Below are 19,013 nucleotides of genomic sequence, written 5' to 3' on the forward strand. Positions count from 1 at the left end.
CTGTTTACTTGCTCCTCCTCCTCACCTGCTAACGGGGGAAACATCTGGGTTGACTATTCTTCACCTGTAAGTTGAATGCTGAACATTTGCCTGTTTAAGTCATAATAACTGTCACTATACAGAGATGTGCTTCTGAATGTGGACGATGTGTCTTCTGATTCTGTAATGCAGTTCTGCTTGTGTTGAGTGATGTAAACAACTGATCGATCTAAACTCTTTAAACGTCAAAATTGATCATTCGATTTTTTATGACACAACAGTGGTGAGTGTTACCACCTTCTCCTCTTTGTAACTTAATGTGATCTTTCCGTTTTCGAGTTTTGGACATGATTTTGGAGTATATCTTCGCAGTAGCGATTGACCGCAAAGTAAAGCTACCAGAAATGTACAACCCCACATCCGGTCTCAAACCAGGAAGTTAGCATTTTCTTGTGCACAGGGTCTATCTGGAGTTAAATTCACCACAAAACACGGAATACAATACACACTTCACAGAGCAGGACATTGATCCAGAATTGAACTTTTTTAACATCAGTGACACCTGCTGTTATTATACTGAAGAACAATTCAATAAAACTGCCAAGGCTGACTGCAAAATTTCCACAATCCACTTTAATAGTCGAAGTTTATATTCCAACTTTCACAACATAAGAGAATATTTATGCAAATTTGCACATCCATTCAGTGTGATTGCAGTATCTGAGACGTGGATTAATACGGATAAAAAAGTGGACTTTAAAATAGACGGATATTAACTAAATTTTATGAACAGAAAGAATAAGAACGGTGGGGGTGTGGCTTTGTTTGTGGACAAAAATTTTAAATACAGGGTGGTGGAAAAAATGACGGTGGTGGTGGACAACATGTGTGTAACAATAGAAATTCGTATGGAAAAAAATAAAAATGTCATTGTAAGTTGTATATATAGAACACCAGGTTCTAATATTGAAATATTTAAGGAGTGGGTAGATAAAAGATATAATAGGACAAATCAAAAAGTTATGTTCATTTGTGGGGATTTCAACATAGACCTATTAAATCCAAACAAACATAGTATGACAGATGAGTTTATTATGTATAGCATGGGACTCTGTCCAGTGATCACTAAACCCAGGACAGTCGGCAACCTGAATAGACAATATATTCACCAATGAAATAGAAAACAGATCTATAAGTGGTCTTCTAAATAATGACACTAGTGATCATCTACCTGTTTTTGTAGCGTATGACAGCAATTACAGGAAGGTCAAACAGGAAAATACAATAAAATACAAACAAGTGAGAACAGAGGAGTCCATAAATGCATTTAAAGGTGATTTACTAAAGCAAGAATGGGAGATGTTGTATAAGGAAAAAAATATTGATAAAGCTTATGAGACTTTTTAGGAACATTTAAACTGTTATATGATAGCCGCTGCCCAGTAAAGAAATATAGCAAAAAACAAAAATATGCAGCGTGCCCATGGATCACAAAAGGATTACAAAATGCATGTAAAAAGAAAAATACCTTATATAGAGAATTTATAAAGAGTAGAAGTAGTGAAGCTACATTTTGAGGTGATGTAAAAAGGAATATTATGAGAAATTATTAAATATGAATAAAAATAACATTGAAGGGATTTGGGAAACATTGAATGCCATCATTAAAAATGGTTCCAGGCAGTTAAATTATCATTTGTATTTCATTAATAATGATAGAAATATTAGTAACATGAGTGATGTGGTTAATGAGTTCAATAAATTCTTTGTAAGTGTTGGACCAGATTTGGCTGATACAATTCATGATATAAGAAATTCTGCAGAGAAAGAAACTAAACCTATTGAACGTAATCCTCATTCAATGTTTTTAATGGTGGTAGAAGAAAAGGAAATCATTGATATTGTTGGGAAATCAAGAACAAAAAAATCTACTGACTTTGATGACATTTATATGGAATTGTTAAGAAAGTTGATGGCATCTCCAAACCCTTAACATACATTTGCAATTTGTCTCTACAAACTGGTGCATTCCCAACACAAATGAAACCAGCTAAAGTTTAAAAATGGAGATAGACACCAATTCACAAATTACAGGCCTATTTCTCTACTTTCACAATTTTCAAAAATAGTGGAAAAGGTTTTCATTAATAGACTTGACAAATTTATAGATAAACATAAAATAATAATGGACAGTCAGTGTGGTTTCAGACCAAATAGATCAACATCCATGGCATTAATGGAGGTAATTGAAAATATCACCAACAATATAGATCAAAGACAATGCACAGTTGGTGTTTTCATTGACCTAAATAAAGCTGTTGACACAATTAATCATGAAATATTACTTGATAAACTGGAGTACTGTGGCATTAGAGGAGTGGTGCTAGAGTGGGTAAGGAGGTATTTGAGAGACAGGCAACAATTTGTGAAGATTGGTGAATATCTGTACATTGTTTGTGGAATTCCACAGGGGTCAGTATTGGGACCAAAGCTGTTTATCCTGTACATCAATGATCTATGTAAAACATCTGATATATCACAGTTTATTTTATTTGCAGATGATACAAATATTTTTGTGCTGGAGAGAATTCACAGCAGCTTTTGGAAATTGTCACAAAAGAAATGATTAAACTGCAAACATGGTTTGGCAGAAACAAGTTATAACTAAATTTGAAAAAAAAATAACAACATTTATGTTATTCGGAAATTGTAAAAAAGATGCTGGAGCAAAATTGTTAATAAATAATGTTGAAGTAGAGCAAGTTTCTCATACAAAATTTCTGGGTGTGATAATAGATAACAAAATCTGCTGGAAACCTCACATAAAGCATATACAAGCTAAACTGTCAAGAAGCATCTCTGTACTGAGTAAAGCTAAACATTTTTTGCCTTCCAAATCACTCCGGGTACTTTACTGTTCACTTATATTGCCATATTTGGAATACTGTGTGGAAATCTGGGGAAATACATACAAAACCTCACTTCAACCATTATGTAAAATTCAGAAAAAAGCAATCAGGATGATTACTAAAGCAGGATTTAGAGACCACACTATCATTATGTTCTTGAAATGAAAAATTCTGAAATTTATGGATCTTATAAAATATGCAAAATTTGCAAAAATTATGTACAAAGCCAGATACAATATGTTACCAGGAAATATACAGAGGATGTTTTTGACAGAGAAGGGGACTATGAATTGAGGGGAAAAATGAATCTGAAGACTCTTAAAGCACGGACAAAGGTTAAAACCTTTTGTGTGACCATTTGTGGGCTAAAACTGTGGAACAGTTTTACTGTGGACCTACAGCAATGTTCAAGCATTAGTCAGTTCATAAAGATGTTTCGAAAACTGCTTTTGGAAGAATATGAAACTGATAAAGTTGACGACCCATTGTATATATAACTATGCTAAACTGTATCTAAATTATCACTGTAGCTATGTTTATACATGTCCTCCTTGTTTATTGTGTAGGGCAAGTGATGATGGGAATTAGGGGTAACAATGAATAGTTGGATTCAATAGAATGTTGAACATGCGGTAGGGATTAATAAGTATGTTATACTTCTTCCTACTCCATTTAAGACTTAATAAGTGTCATTTCATGTCATTTAGACTCCTTTTTATTTTACTTATTTTCTTTTTTTGTTTTGTCTGAGCACATACGTGTGTGTATTTACATATATATTCGTATTTGTACATGTAAATGCAAGTATGTGTACTTGGGTATACATTGTTTTTTCTGTATATGTCTGAAATAAAGACACAATAACAATTAGCAATAAAATATGCTAATTTCCTAGCTCTCTCTCTCTCTCTCTCTCCCTGTCTCCTGTGCCACTCTGCTCTGCTTGATGGTGGTCATTGCTTCAAGCCTGCTGTCAGCATCTCTTTTGGCTACGGCTTGTATGATGTTGGCCATATCCTCATCAAACTTCTGCTAATCACGCCGTTTGATGGCTGAGGGCCACTTAATTCCCTGCTGTGGAACTACTCTATTTGGATTGGAAGACTCTGGTGTGTGGAGGGACTGGGCCCTATGGGGTGCGTCTCACCAGGTTCAGGGCCTGTGCATTGCATCTCACTCTCCCGCTCCAAACATTTCATTCTCGCCTGATGGACCTTTATTCCACGCTGGTTCTTCCACAGCTTGCCACGGACGCATGTCTTACTTATGGTCCTATCCATTACATTGGTCATTAACCTTGACTCTCCTAGGGAAATCTCTAGCTTGTTGGGGTGTCTTACAATTAGAGCTGTCTTTCTGAGCCGCCATTTGTAGTAGTTATCAAACTGTTCTTGGTCGTCACCTTGTCTCTTCCTACACGTCACTGGCTCACCAAGAGCTTAACTATGCAAGAAACATATCCTGGATGAATCTAGAGTATGTTGAGGAGCATTAGGGACAAAACATAAAATACTTTTTGGCCACTCTTCAATGGCAGAATGACAGGGAGCGATAAGTGATTAATTGTGCTAACAGTGTTGAACTTTGATGACCACACAGATGCTCCCTGAGCAGCTCCCCTGTGCTGTGCTTTGCTCAAGGTAGCAGGAAACTGTTACCGCCGTTACGGATTTAAATTACAAAATACGTGTAACTGTATTCCATTACAGTTACTGTTTTAAAAGGTGGTATTCACAATACAGTTACTTTGTTGAAATGAATGGATTACACGGCAGTATCACCTGGCAGTGATGTGTAGATAAACACAAAGAAGCAGAGCTTTTTTTAATACAAGAAAAAAAAATGCAGCCTCACGGAATATATATACAGGAAAGCAAATTTCCTGTATGTGTTCAGGAAATGTATGGATGATTAATAATTAATAGATGATTAATAATTTAACCATCTATTAATACATTAATTCATCCAGTCTCTTCTGCTTATCCCTTTCAGGGTTGTGGGGGGCAGGGGGCTAAAGCCTATAAAAATAATCATTGTTTATTGTTATTATTTTTATTGCATATTGAAGCAGTATTTTCCTGTGTGGTTTGATAAAATATGAATCGGAGAATGTATATTTCTGATGTAACTCAAATTATGTTTATTTTGAATAGGATGAAGTAGGCATAAGCTTTTTCAGTACAAGAAAAATGTTTTCATCCCTGAGGCCATAGATCAGAGGACTCAGGCACCTTGGAGCAATGTTAAACACAATATAGTTAAAATATCGGACATTCAGAAATAAAGTGAAATCGATCTGAAGCACTGCAATTTCTATGAATGGGCACCACAGTTGAATGAGACAGAGCAACAACTGGAAAGCATGAAGGATCACTGTTTTGAGTCCTTTTTGTGTCAGCTTCTTTTTCTCTCCTGCTGCAGCTTTGGCCACTTTCATTATTTGAACATATGAGTATGCAATAGTGATGCCCATAATTAAGAAATACAATTGATACACAGCTGATCGAACATGATCCTGCCATCTGTAAAGAGAAAATGTCTCTCCACTACATATTATGGATTGCTTGTAGAACTTAAGTGAGGCGGAAGCAAAGAACATGGATAGAATAATTATACAAGGACCAGAGCTGACACCATGAATGATCAGGATACAATACATAGTGCTGCGTGTGGAGCAGAGCTGTCCATGACGCAGGGGCATACAAATGGCCACATAGCGCTCCAGAGTCATTGCTGTCAGAGTAACTGGTGTGACAATGAAGTAAAGAAGTACAACAACAGAGATAGTTATACACAACCACACTGACATTGTAATTTCAAAATGGGTTAATACAAGTAAAACATCTGACAGCAATAACAAAACACTGTCTGACAGCAGTGTTACAAAAAATAAGATGTAACGTGCAGATGTGTGAAAGGATTCCTTTTTAACAAAGATCACAATGAGCAACATGTTGATGCAAAGAAAAATTATTACCAGGATCTGTACAATAATGACCCGGTAGCTGATTGATCGCTGAAAAAAACCATAATTCACTGAGTTGTTACCTGCCATAGAGAACAAACCTGTTTGAAGTACTTCTAAGAGTTCATTAAAGTTTTGTTAATAAATGTAAGATTTTACTTTTAATAAAAATCAAAACTCCAAATCAAATCCAGTGGAGAAACCACCCATTCTGTTCCAGAGCCAAATGTCTTCTGCCTTCCCTACTTTTTTCATAGAAATGACCGTGCATCATTAATTTGAAGCTTACAGCAACTAAGAATAACAATTATACATGAAACTTCCTTCTACTGTGTTGTCATCGTCCCCTAGTACCCATTCTCCACAGTATTGAAGCCTCTAAATAGGTAATTGGTGGTATACTCAGGAGACTTTGTAGTAAAGTCAACATAACAGATCTGAAAGAACTGAAAAGTTGTTGTTTGCTGTGAAGGTAATCAATTCTGTAGTTAATGCAACAAGTAAGACTACATCCTATTATTTTAGGGTTATGTCTTAAAAACTCCTACACTAATGTTACTGTGACAGGTATGAGGCCTGTTTGTGAGGTATTCAGTTAAGTTAAAACTGTGCTGTCTTTCTTTTCTCAGCGTTGTCTCTTTTAATCTGTTTATTATAAATGTAACGTGAGGGTTCACTAGATGGTTTGGAATCTCTCTGAATAATTAGGAACAGCAAGATGGAGATGGATAACTTTTTCAGCAGCCTCTTTACTCTCAGCACACAGCAACAACTAGCACTTCCTGTTTACCACCCACATAAATACTTCACTGGCCTCTCAGAATCCAGGAAATCTTATACTCAGATGAAAACTGGGAAAACAACTAGGTGGATATAACACATACTTATCACTGCTTTGAACATGCATGTCTAAACATTCAAACGTGTAAACATGTAAATATCAAATCACGTAACCATCAAATAGCTACATAACTAGCTTCATAACCTTTGTAAACACCTCTTTGTACAGTATATCCAGTTAGATTTAAATTTACTTCTACACTTTACATTTTCCTCCCCCCCTCACATAAGTAACGTCCCCGTTTCCCTACAGAAAAGGAAAAACAACATGCTGTGAGCAAGGGGATAACAATAAAAGAACAGCAAAACCAAAAACAAGTTCAGTTCAAAACATAGTCCTTGAGGTATCTGGGAGGCACAACTTGACGTCTCCCACATCGCCGTGAAACACCAGATACTCGATGAGGAGTTGAGGGGACAATGTCTGATTGGTGTATCACCACATGGCCAGAGGGGGAAGTCGTTACAGTCTCAGACAGAGGAGAAGGGGACAAAGGAGAGTGGGAATGGGGTTGTGACTGGTTTAGAGGTGGTGGCTGGCAAACCTGAGGGTCTGATGAGGTTGCAGGGCGGCCCTGAACATTCCAGCTCCCTTTAGCTCCAGATTTCTAAGCTGTGAAGGGCAAAGCACCTGATAATGCAGTCAATTGTGGAATCTGGGGCTGTACAGGTATGTCACCAGCAGGCGAGTTGGTTCCACCTTTAGGGACAGGTGCATTGTAAGGCCTGAGATGATTGTAGTGAACAATTTGAGTCTTGTCTGATTGGTCCAGGAGGTAACAAATCTTGTACATGACACCAGAGTTTTCTCCATCTGTTCCAAGGCACTCCAATATCTCAAAGGGGTCCTTCCAATGTGGAGCAAGTTTTTGCTTTGCTGTAGTGGGGTCATTTAACCACACCAAGTCACCCGGAAACATAAGGAGTGTGTTTGATGCCCCTATCGTACAGTTGTTTCTGCTGGTTGCGGGCCCAATCTCTGTTCCATGCAGCAGTGTTGAAGGCAGACTGAAGTCTCTGAGTCAACTGGACGTAGTCAGCAGGAGAAGCAGAAGTAGATGATGCTGGCATGGTGGTAGGCAACAGCATATTAGCAGGCATCTGTGCCTCATGTCCATGTGTGAGAAAGAATGGCATGAACCCCGTGGTAGAGTGAGGACTGGTGTTGCCAAAGCAACTTGATTGAGGCAGTCATCCCATTCGCCAGGCTGCTGAAGGAGTAACTTAGCTAACTGGTCAATAAGTGTTCAGTTGAACCTCTCGACCATCCCATCACATTGAGGGTGATATGGGCTGGTCCGTGTCTTCTGGATGCCTAGCAGCTGAAACAGGTGTTTCACCACGTCAGATTCAAATTGACGTCCTTGGTCTGTGTGCAGCATTTCAGGGACGCCGTGCTGACAGATGAAGTTGTCAAACAGGCATTTTGCAACTGTTGTGGCACGTTGGTCTGGGATAGCATAGAGGTTGACATATTTCGAGAAACAGTCTTGAATTCCCAGCGCATACCTGTTGCCATGACTCGTAATGGTGAGTTCAAGTATGTCAGCTGCCACCTTTTGAAATGGTTCCGCTGCAACAATTGTTTTCATTGGAGCTCTGTGATGAGGTGTGGGATTCCATCTGGCATCACATGGAGTGCATTGTGTGCACCATATTCTGATGTCCTGTGACATGAATGGCCAGTAATATAGCTGCTGAGCACGTTTCAGGACCATCTCTGCTGATACGTGACCGGACACTGGGTTGCCGTGCAGCAGCTGTAGGACAGTGTCTTTTAAAGATTCAGGAACAACCAACTGATGCAACACTGAATTTTGGGATGGGTTGAAAGCTCTACGACAGAGTAAGCAATTGTGAAATGTAAGTCTAGAGTACTCATGCCATAGCACTTTTTTCTGAGGTGGGCATTTTTCATACACCAGTAGGGTGGTTTTCGACCCTTAGCTTTCCAGCCAATGACTTCTGACAGTACAGGATCTTCTTGTTGTTCACTTTTGAGATTATCTTCAGGCAGCTCAAGCACAAATGTGGAAGACACAGATAGCACTGCACACAGCAGTCGTGGATCAGGAAAGTCATTGCATGGAATGTGTTTTTCGTCAGTAAGGCAAAGGCAAAGGCAAATTTATTTGTATAGCACAATTCAACAACAAGGGGATTCAAAGTGCTTTACAGAGACATTAGAAACAAAAACAAATAAAAAGCATGATTTAAAATTGATTAAAACAAGCAAACAAACAAACTAACTAAACACACACATTTCACACCTGTTCGCGCGATCTGAACCCTTATCGTAAGGGGATCTACCAGTCCTTCTGTGGACGAGCTACTTTCTATTTTAAATTCCCTGAATTTAAAATACTCTCTAGACCCAGTCTAGACCCAGTTGGGGAGCTACCCAGAGCTCTAATCCCACACCTGTTCGCGCGATCTGAACCCTTATCGTAAGGGGAGCTACCAGTCCTTCTGTGGACGAGCTACTTTCTATTTTAAATTCCCTGAATTTAAAATACTCTCTAGACCCAGTCTAGACCCAGCTGGGGAGCTACCCAGAGCTCTAAACCCACTTAACAAACAAACAAACAAACAAACAAAACAGTATATAAAATCAAAACAGATAAAATCAGAACAGTAGATAAAATCAGTAGTTAATGTAAGTTTTGAAATTTAAGCTTAACAAACAAACAAAACAGTATATAAAATCAAAACAGATAAAATCAGAAATAGATAAGATCAGTAGTTAGTGTAAGTTTTGAAATTTAAGCTTAAAAGTGTGTATTTGGTGCTTTATTCAAATGCAGCTGAGAATAGGTGAGTCTTCAACCTGGATTTAAATAAACTGAGTGTTTCAGCTGATCTGAGGCTTTCTGGGAGTTTGTTCCAGATATAAGGAGCATAAAAGCTGAATGCAGCTTCTCCGTGTCTGGTTCTGACTCTGGGAACTGATAAAAGACCGGATCCAGATGACCTGAGGGATCTGGAAGGTTCATACTGGGTCAGGAGGTCACTGATGTATTTTGGTCCTAAACCATTCAGAGCTTTATAGGCCAGCATCAGAACTTTAAAGTCTATCCTCTGACGGACAGGCAGCCAGTGTAAAGACCTCAGAGCTGGACTGATGTGGTCCACTTTTTTGGTCTTAGTGAGGACTCGAGCAGCAGAGTTCTGAATGAGCTGTAGTTGTCTGACTGATTTTTTAGGTAGACCTGTAAAGATGCTGTTACAGTAATCAAGCCTACTAAAAATGAATGCATGGACTAGTTTTTCCAGGTCCTGTTGAGACATCAGATCTTTTATCCTTGATATATTCTTGAGGTGATAGTAAGCTGATTTTGTTATTGTCTTAATGTGTTTTTCTAAGTTTAGGTCTGCATCCATCACTACACCCAAATTTCTCGCCTGGTTTGTGGTTTTTAGATGTATAGATTGAAGTTCTCTGGTGACCTGTAATCGTTTTTCTTTGGCGCCAAAGACTATTGCTTCAGTTTTGTTTTTGTTTGTTGTTAGCCTGTCAACTGTAGAAAATAAGACCCGAGCATTATGGCTGTTTTTAGTATTTGGGGTACCACTTGGGAACCTGGGAGGTGCATCCACAGATGGATAAAACTGCAGCCGTCACATTCTGATTGCACCCCAAGTCCAAAAAACACATGAGTCGGTTCTTGAGACTGGCTGGTTACTACCCTGGTTCATGCCAGGCTTTGCAGACCTGACCAGCTCCTTGACTGATCTCACCCGTAACAGTGCCCCATATCTGATCCGATAGACAGAGCAGTGCCAGGCGGTGTTGTGGGGAACCCCTCCTCTACATGCGCCGACCGACACCTCGCACAGAGGGCTGTTTTGTCCCAGCAGGTAAGGGGGGGTCGACCGACCAATTCCGCATGAAAATAATAAGAGCAGGAGGCCAGTGGAGAAAGATGAAGATGATGAAGAAACTTTTATTTATTTGTCACTTGCAGTTGCCTGCAAGAAAGAGTGCCTGGCCATCCGGTGGGCAGCCGATTCTCTTCATTATTACCTCCTGATTCTAGACAGAATGTGCTGATGTTTTGTCACCTTTGTTGTGCATTTTACATCTTACAACTTGATAGTGTTCATCCAGCTGTTCTACTATGCTAAGCCTACTAGAAAGGTGTAACTTCATGCTACTGTCCATATGGCTACAGCTAGTTTATTTTGTGTTTTGCACTTTTCTGTTAAGTGCTTTAAGTGGTGCACACTCGAGGTGGTCCAAAATGTACTGATACCAGAAGGCATTCCTCACCCATGTCTAATTAGTCAACTGCGCTTCCCATATGGTGTGCTGGAGAAAGTTAGTATATATGCTCTCCAACAATTCATGGACTGCTGCTGAATATTCAATTTTCAATGGTCAGGTCCAAGCACTTTATTCTTTCATTTGTTTTGATAAACAGCCTTAATATTGGATGTTGCCATAAATAAACAACTGAATTTAACTTTTCTATTACAACAGCACTTGAATTTGCTATCCTCAGTCAAATGTGCCTTTTCTCTTTTGGAGGACAAGGGTGCCTTCAATGTGGCAATGTGTAAATGGCATTGTACTATCCAATCAAATACGTAAATGAGGCATATTGTCCCTGCCGGTAGACCTGCCTTTTGTGTTCCTGTATAGTTTTTTGTGTTTTCTTCTCCTCCCCTCCCTTCCCTGTGTCTCTGTTTTGATGTGGGACGTTTGGGCACCGAGTGCTGTTCACCCTGGAAGTGCTCCCGCGCTGGAGATTGCCCCATCTGATGCCCATCAGCCACTGCCACGTGTAGCTGATTAGAGTCTTCAGGGGCGTCCCTTTTTATACTCGTTAGTATGGCCATGGCTGGCTTTTTGTAAACATCTTTTTTGTAACGATGTTTTTGATTTGTTTTCACTAAGAGTCGGGAGCGGAGTGTTTCACGGGAGAGGAGCCAAAGCTGGGCATTGGAGTTTATTGTTACCATGATACATGCCACGCACACTTGCACTGTGAGTGATTCAGGAGGCATCACCTTGGGAGCCCCAGTGCATTGCATCCAGCACATTGTTTATTTATTGTTGTTTCATTTTCATTCATTTTCACTGTTCATAAACACACTGTCTTTTGAAGAGTTCAGCATTTGGGTCCTCTGCATACCTCAGACGTTACACATACGTTACACAGACGCACACACCTGCCTATACATACAAACGTGGACACAGACAGCAGAACAGTGCAGCATAAACACATAATAATAATTGAGTGGCCACTTTCATGAGTAAATCCTATAAGGCTTACATGATTTACTCATGAAAGTGGCCACTTTCTCATTACTTTCATATATTGTTTTAGTAAACATACAAGTTTCATTTATATAATTTTTCAAGGGATCTTATATCTGTTTTCAGGGGATATAAGATCTGGGGGCGGGGGGTCTGCTTTAGCTGGTACAATGACCTCTAACCTCTAAAGGTTGGTAGAAACAAGAAAGAAACTGTGTGTTTTTAAGAGCACAACAGGCATCCATCTCAGTTACTATAAAAAACATTCACGTGAACCAGTTGAATGTAAAAGAAGCACAGAAAATTTCATTGGCATTAAACTTTGTCCAGAAGATGGAAATTATGCTGCCTTTCTAGACTATGGAGAAAAGCGTTAGGTGCAAAAAATGAAATCTTTTTTGGCAGCCACTCTTCACGTGTACTATAGGTGGCTGCTTCCTGTCATTCTGCATTTCTGCATTTGGAATATATGTACATTGTGCCAACTGTGTTGAACTTTGCAGAACATGCAAATCCTCACTGAGCAGCACCTTTGTGCTGTGCTTTGCTCAAGGCAGCAGGAAATTGTTTTTGTGTGGTGGAAGCAGTAGAAAACAATGGACTTCAATGGACAGTTATTTAAGACAAAAAGAAGAAGAAGAAAGAAATGGGAAAAGAGTAGAACGAAATGCAAGCACTGTTGATCTCATAGTTATATTTACAGTGGGGCAAAAAAGTATTTAGTCAGCCACCGATTGTGCAAGTTCCCCCACCTAAAATGATGACAGAGGTCAGTAATTTGCACCAGAGGTACACTTCAACTGTGAGAGACAGAATGTGAAAAAAAATCCATGAATCCACATGGTAGGATTTGTAAAGAATTTATTCGTAAATCAGGGTGGAAAATAAGTATTTGGTCAATAACAAAAATACAACTCAATACTTTGTAACATAACCTTTGTTGGCAATAACAGAGGTCAAACGTTTACTATAGGTCTTTACCAGGTTTGCACACACAGTAGCTGGTATTTTGGCCCATTCCTCCATGCAGATCTTCTCGAGAGCAGTGATGTTTTGGGGCTGTCGTCGAGCAACACGGACTTTCAACTCCCGCCACAGATTTTCTATGGGGTTGAGGTCTGGAGACTGGCTAGGCCACTCCAGGACTTTCAAATGCTTCTTACGGAGCCACTCCTTTGTTGCCCGGGCGGTGTGTTTTGGATCATTGTCATGTTGGAAGACCCAGCCGCGTTTCATCTTCAAAGTTCTCACTGATGGAAGGAGGTTTTGGCTCAAAATCTCACGATACATGGCCCCATTCATTCTGTCCTTAAAACGGATCAGTCGTCCTGTCCCCTTGGCAGAAAAACAGCCCCATAGCATGATGTTTCCACCCCCATGCTTCACAGTAGGTATAGTGTTCTTGGGATGCAACTCAGTATTCTTCTTCCTCCAAACACGACGAGTTGAGTTTATACCAAAAAGTTCTACTTTGGTTTCATCTGACCACATGACATTCTCCCAATCCTCTGCTGTATCATCCATGTGCTCTCTGGCAAACTTCAGACGGGCCTGGACATGCACTGGCTTCAGCAGCGGAACACGTCTGGCACTGCGGGATTTGATTCCCTGCCGTTGTAGTGTGTTACTGATGGTGACCTTTGTTACTTTGGTCCCAGCTCTCTGCAGGTCATTCACCAGGTCCCCCCGTGTGGTTCTCAGATCTTTGCTCACCGTTCTCATGATCATTTTGACCCCACGGGATGAGATCTTGCGTGGAGCCCCAGATCGAGGGAGATTATCAGTGGTCTTGTATGTCTTCAATTTTCTGATGATAGCTCCCACAGTTGATTTTTTTCACACCAAGCTGCTTGCCTATTGTAGATTCACTCTTCCCAGTCTGGTGCAGGTCTACAATACTTTTCCTGGTGTCCTTCGAAAGCTCTTTGGTCTTGGCCATGGCGGAGTTTGGAGTCTGACTGTTTGAGGCTGTGGACAGGTGTCTTTTATACAGATGATGAGTTCAAACAGGTGCCATTCATACAGGTAACGAGTGGGGGACAGAAAAGCTTCTTACAGAAGACATTACAGGTCTGTGAGAGCCAGAGATTTTCCTTGTTTGAGGTGACCAAATACTTATTTTCCACCCTAATTTACGAATAAATTCTTTACAAATCCTACCATGTGAATTCATGGATTTTTTTTTCACATTCTGTCTCTCACAGTTGAAGTGTACCTCTGGTGCAAATTACTGACCTCTGTCATCATTTTAAGTGGGGGAACTTGCACAATCGGTGGCTGACTAAATACTTTTTTGCCCCACTATTTTTTCAACAGTGGTTCCTATAACAGCTTTCTTATCGCATTCTATTAAATGCAGAAATAGTCGAAAGCAATTGTGATTTTTTTTTTTACTGTGGTAAATACTGTTCCTAAAAATACAGTTTTTTAAAGAAATTATTATTAGTATTATTAGTAGTATAGTTATCACTAATAATAGTAACAATTTATTTTATTGTTAAATATCAGAACAGTTATAAAATACATTTAGAATTCATATTTTTGTTGCAGTGATTCTTATCAGTGAATTACAATCAGTACCAAATATGTTTTTAAAAATATTAATTATTCCATCATCCGTTCATGATAGTAATACAATTAAAGTTGTATTTGTTGCTATATATTGTGCATCTATGTTGATTGAATTCTGGGGAAGTTAACCATGTCATATCAGAGAAAAAAACAATTTTGGTCAAATTGAGCACATACCCTAAAATAAGTGAATAAATTATAATAAAAAAAAAAATAAACACTTGACAATTATTTTCATTTAATTTTCTGGGGGGGGAGGGGGGGTTAATGCATAACAATATAGCATCATAGAGCATGGAAAGCAAGTTGCACAATTACTAATAAATTGAAATTCATCATTATTTACATGAAATTTTTCTTGCATATTGAAGCAGTTTCCCTGTATAGATTTAGAATTTAGTATTTATATTTCTGATGTAACTCAAATTATGTTTATTTTGAACAGGATGAAGTAGGCATAAGACTTTTCAGTACAAGAAAAATGTTTTCATCCCTGAGGCCATAGATCAGAGGACTCAGGCACCTTGGAGCAATATTAAACACGATGTAGTTAAAATATCGGACATTTCGAAATAAACTAAAATCTATCTGAAGTAGTGCAATTTCTATGAATGGGCACCACAGCTGAATGAGACAGAGCAGCAACTGGAAAGCATGAAGGATCACTGTTTTAAGCCCCTTATGTGTCAGCTTCTTTTTATCTCCTGATGCAGCTTTGGCCACTTTCATTATTTGAACATATGAGTATGCAATAGTGGTGCCCATAATCAAGAAATAACATTGATACACAGCTGATCGAACATGATCCTGCCATCTGTAAATAGTAAATGTCTCTCCACTACATATCATGGATTGCTTGTAGAACTTAAGTGAGGCGGAAGCAAAGAACATGGACAGAATAATTATACAAGGGCCAGAGCTGAGAACATGAATGATCAGGATACAGTACATAGTGCTGCGTGTGGAGCAGAGCTGTCCATGACGCAGGGGCATACAAATGGCCACATAGCGCTCCAGAGTCATTGCTGTCAGAGTAACTGGTGTGACAATGAAGTAAAGAAGTACAACAACAGAGATAGTTATACACAACCACACTTGTATTGTAAATTCAAATTGGCTCAATACAAGTAAAACATCTGACACCAATAACAAAACACTGTCTGACAGCAGTGTTACAAAAAATAAGGTGTAACGTGCAGATGTGTGAAAGGATTCCTTTTTAATAAAGATCACAATGAGCAACATGTTGATGCAAAGAAAAATTATTACCAGGATCTGTACAATAATGACCCGGTCATAGACTGGTCGCTGCAAAAAAACATCATTCACTGAGTTGTTACCTGCCATAGAGAACAAAAATATGTACTTCTAAGAGTTCATTAAAGTTTTGTCAATAAATATAAGATTTTCTTTTTAATAAAAATCAAAAATCAAATCCAGTGAAGAAACCGCCCATTCTGTTCCAGAGCCAAATGTCTTCTGCTGCGTTCCCTGCAATTTTCTGAGAAATGACTGTGCATCATGAAATTGAAGCTTACAGCAACTAAGAATAACAATTACACATGACACTTCCTTCTACTGTGTTGTCATCTTCCCTTAACACCCATTCTCCTCAATATAGATGCTTTTAAATATGTAATTGATGGTATACTCAGGAGACTTTGCAGTAAAGTCAACATAACAGAACTGTAAAAGAACTGTAAAGTTGGTGTTTGGCGACAAGGTAATCAATTCTGTCAATCAATAAGACAACACCCCTCTATTTTAGGTTTATGTCTTAAAAACTCCTAAACTGATGTGACTTTGACATGTACTATTTCTGTTTGTGAGGTATTCAGTTAAATGAAAACTGTCCTTTTGTTTTTTCCTCAGCATTTTCTCTTTTAATGTATTTACTATAAAGAAGGAAGTTTAAATTTCAAGAAAATTTCTTGTATTTCATTTTTTTCCCTTTTATTATTTTAAAATGTATAGACAGAAGTTAGTAACACATGACATGAAAAACATCAGTTATTTATATCCTAAAACTGACCACATACAGATTGGCCAGTTGGTAGGTTTAAATATAAGTGGCTACCTCAGATCATCAGTAATCCACCCAGCAGAGACTTCATGGTCCCACTGCACACACTGTTTGTACGGTATGTGACTGTCTGTACTCAAGTAAACTACTCCAACACATGCATTTGTGACTAACATGGGTTAAAAAAAAAGTCATTTAAGACACCTTTGGCATAAAGACGGGTAGGTAGATCGGGGTCTGGTTCTGCTCATTGTGAATGTTACTGCATTGATTTCTTAACTGAAGATAAAAACATTGAGAGTTAATTCTGTAACTGAAAACGGAAGTGATAAATAGTTATATGGTAAAATAATAAATGAAATTATTATTTTAGATGTGCATTATTTATTCAACTGGAATATGACTATATAATTACAAAAAACTTAGTTTTATCATTGTGCATATTTTGCTTAAATGGCATAGATACACTACACTAAAGGATATAAACCAAAAAATTACAAGATCGCAATCGTTTGTAGATATTTGTAAATTGTCCCTTACAAAAAGGGGTGGGTACTGGTATCCGGTGCCATTATGGCAACCGGTAGTAACCAGAACGAAAAAAGCAGCGCACATTTCGGTGCTTTATTTCGGTGCTTTTTTTTCCCCTGAGATGTCATACACTTTGGATTCCAGCCAATCATTTTACCTTTGCAAGCGTAGTAGGCGGGCCCAGGTACATACGTTCTTTTAGAGCAGAGCTACAGATTAAAAATGCCCAAGGCGAAGCAGTCAAAAGTTTGGCTGTACTTCACAGCAAAAGATGCAAACTTAGCAGCCTGCAACAAGTGCTTTAAGGTGATACTGTGCAAAGGAGGTAACACCTCGAATCTGATGAAAAACACCTGCCGATGCATAGCGTTTTTTTTTTAAAAGCCGAGAAATGCGCCGTATTTGATCACTTGCTGCGAGACCTCACACCGTGCACATCTACTGCAGATGTGGTGCCTGTTATCGGACCCGGAGTTAGCAACATCCCCCAAGAACCCGAAGAGGAGAGTCCTGGCCTGTTGCCCTGCCAGTGTAGCAGAAGTGATGACTGATGATGATGGCAGCAGCAGCTGTTCTTCTCTGGGCGAGTAGCTTAATGTTGTTCGTGTGTAATTTACGTTGAGTAGGCTAACCACGTTATTACATTAATGCATGTAAGGTGAACAAGCAAACACTGTCGTAGTTACATGCAGCTCTCTTCTTGTTTGATGGCAGGTACTCCCTTCACCCTGGCCAAAAAAGCTAAAATGACCAAAGAAAAAGTGGGAAACAGCTAAACATGAGAGGTTTTTGGACAAAGTTTGTGTTTTCCCATTGTTTAAGCACTGCTTCCAGCCCAGAGTGATACCATATATACAGTGTTGGGAAGGTTACTTTTAAAATATATTCCATTACAGATTACAGAATACATGTCCCAAAATGTATTCTGTAACGTATTCCGTTATGTTACTCAATGACAGTAACGTATTCTGAATACTTTGGATTACTTAATATATTATCATCTTTTTTACAACTACGTGAATATACTATTGCTGTGATTTATTACTGTTACTGAAGGTCCGAACCGTAGTAAAGGGACCTCTGGCTAATACGTCGGGTTCTGTGTAGGGCTGTAGCCGAAAAATAGCTTTACTTTGTTGTGTGGAGAGGCGTTGAAAGGCTGTTCCAACGGAACTTATTGTTTCGGAGGAAAACACGAACACAGCGTACAGTCGAGTCTTAATAGCTTACTTACAACTGGGCTCGTCAGGCACTCTTCTTGGCTGCAGTGGTTATTATTATATTTACATGCTTCCAGCTCCCGTTTCTGCTCGATGACAGCTTGTACTTTTCCACTCCCCTTTTTCTCCCTCCTCGTGCTCACAGACACATAACGTGTATGGCAGTCCATTCTCCCTGCAGCACGGACTACAATGCCCATGATGCTACATTCTTTAGAGCAGTAGCATTCTGTTAGCATTCAGCTTAGCACAACAACAACAACAACAAAAAGACGCTCTCTCACCCAGGAAACACACAGAGAGAGAGCGTCACCCTGTAATCATGGCAACCGTAACGCTGCCGCCTGGAACAACAGAACATAGCTGTCAAACAAAACCCAAACAGTCCTGACCCGCCACAATATGAAACAGGAAAGTACCGCCGTGTAATCCATTTATTTCAACAAAGTAACTGTATTCTAAATACCACATTTTTAAATGGTAACTGTAACGGAATACAGTTACTCATATTTTGTATTTTAAATACGTAACAGCGGTACATGTATTCCGTTACTCCCCAACACTGCATATATGCCCTATAGCTGCAGAAAAGGCTAACGTTGTTATCTTTTTACAAAAAAACAGCTAAACATGAGAGGTTTTTGGACAAAGTGTGTGTTCTTCATTCTTTAAGCACCGGTTCGAGCACCGTTTAAGCACTGGCAGAGTTTCAAAA

At 39.1% G+C, this 19,013-nt stretch overlaps 2 pseudogenes; both read right to left on the bottom strand.

Moving 5' to 3' along the window:
* Positions 1–5,028: 5,028 nt before the first annotated feature.
* On the bottom strand, positions 5,029–5,943 carry LOC146694362 (odorant receptor 131-2 pseudogene; annotated as a pseudogene).
* A 9,002-nt stretch (positions 5,944–14,945) lies between these two features.
* LOC146694363 (odorant receptor 131-2 pseudogene) lies at positions 14,946–15,871 on the bottom strand (annotated as a pseudogene).
* Positions 15,872–19,013: the final 3,142 nt, after the last annotated feature.

The sequence above is a fragment of the Copadichromis virginalis genome, linkage group LG14 (assembly GCF_057382275.1).
Source record: "Copadichromis virginalis isolate Kocher_CV1m ecotype Utaka linkage group LG14, C_Virginalis_male_GT1.1, whole genome shotgun sequence".
In the NCBI taxonomy this organism is placed as follows: domain Eukaryota; kingdom Metazoa; phylum Chordata; class Actinopteri; order Cichliformes; family Cichlidae; genus Copadichromis; species Copadichromis virginalis.